Here is a 1,939-nt window from a genome sequence, read left to right as displayed (position 1 = left end):
TAAAACCTGGGAAGTATGGACCTCCAAAGCTGTTGACTAATATAGACTTATGGCTGTCATAGAGTATAAATAATAGAAAGTCAGATGTGGGAGTATGTTGGGATCACTTTACATTGAGCGCCACTGTCACGGTCACTACCTCTGAGGGTTTGTCTTGCAGACCTTGACTTAGGGACAGACGAATAAAGTACACTGACACACAGATATTATGCTTTGCCTGTTCAACTGACTGTGGCCGCTTACAGGCACCCTAGAGAGTGCTGTAAACAGTTGTGACTGCTAGCTCCCACTACCCAGTGAGACTCACATTTATTTAGTAAAGTTTAATTGACAAAGGCTTGAGTTAACATTACTAAAGTGAAAGATTAAAGGACAGATTCTGATGTCTAAAGCAAACACTATTAGTGGGTAATATCCTTGGTCGACCTCCTCCCAAGAGGGCCATCTGGCTCAAAGTTTAGTTTTAAGGCTATGTGAGTAAACAAGCTAGCTAGATAAACTACTCACATTCCTTTGTTTTTGTGTTTTAATCTCTCTAACTCCTGCAAAAAGGCTCCAGCTGTTTTCAGCCAAGGACTATAGAAAAAAATCTTTAAGCCTTCCAAAAGGGTTTGAGACTATCTTCTATAGCTTTCTGTAATATTTTTCCCTTAATATTTTTGCCACCACGAGTGAATTCCTACAGGAGTAGGGTATAGATGAGTTCAAGATTATAGTTTGAAATGAGGAATAAGAGAACCTAGTTAAAATATTATTGGAAGTAAATTCATGGAATGGGAAGTTGTTTTAAAGCATGAAGGAGAAAATATGAGAATTGGAAAGTAATAAGATAAGCTTGTCAGAAGAGGAGGAGACTGATTTTAGGCCTTATGGGCAAAGATGAAAAACTGTGTTGGTAGTATGATGTATCTTGCTACTCGTTCTGTGATCTACGGGATTGCAACATTAGCCTGACCTGGTAGTTTATTAATAATACAATATTTCAGGCCATAACACAGATCACCTGAGTGAGAGCCTGCATTTAACAATAACCCCATGTGATTTGTTGATTTGCGAACATTAATATATGAAAAACACTCATAAAGTGGAATCTTCTATCCACTGCTTTGTTGCTGTTGTTTTGTCTTTTAATCTGTAAAAGGAGATTAATAGTAATGATTTCATAGAATTTGGGGGCAATTAAACTGTATATAATGGTATGGTATGTGATAAATGCTTCATGCATGTTTAGAAGTTCCAGTTTGCTGAAAGTCTCTTTCCAGTAAATTTCATTTGTAGCTAGAGACAAAATAATAACTAAAGGGAAGAAATTTCAGCAGAGGTAGATTTGTTAATTAAGCTTCCCACTTGAACTAAGAATAACTAGAAAACGTAGTTTAACACAACAAATATATTTTTGAAAACATTGGAGAGCTAAAAAAAAGGGGGGGTGTTTTGAACTGTGCAATAATATCTATAAGGAATAAGAAGAAAATAGAGAAAGGTGAGTCTGGCACTGAAGCCAATTTTCCCCTAGGGGTATATGCAGATTAAGGAAGAGGAAACTGATGGTACAAGAAGATGAACAAATAAGCCTCAGTAGACTAAAGGGACAAAAATTGACATTCAGAGTCTGACAATGGGAAAATAATGCTGATAAATTCACAATTTTTGGTAAAGTTAAGCCCCAGGAGTAAGGGTAAAGCAAAAATAAAATATTCTCTTTCATTAAATCCAGCTTCTAATCATTTCAGTTCCAGAACTGGATTAAAGTGGTCTGAGATTGATTCTACCTTCTTTATAAAGAAAACAAAAACACTTAAATCATTTCTGGAGGCAGTGAACAGCATCTTACAACTCATAATATTTCTATAATTTTTCATATCTGGTATTAATAATAATAAGGCAGAAGGCAAAAGTGTATCCCAAACAAATATGTACATCAAACACAGGAAAAAAA

This window comes from Cebus imitator, unplaced genomic scaffold (assembly GCF_001604975.1).
Source record: "Cebus imitator isolate Cc_AM_T3 unplaced genomic scaffold, Cebus_imitator-1.0 Scaffold17, whole genome shotgun sequence".
NCBI lineage: Eukaryota > Metazoa > Chordata > Mammalia > Primates > Cebidae > Cebus > Cebus imitator.
Note: the sequence above shows the minus strand (reverse complement) of the source record.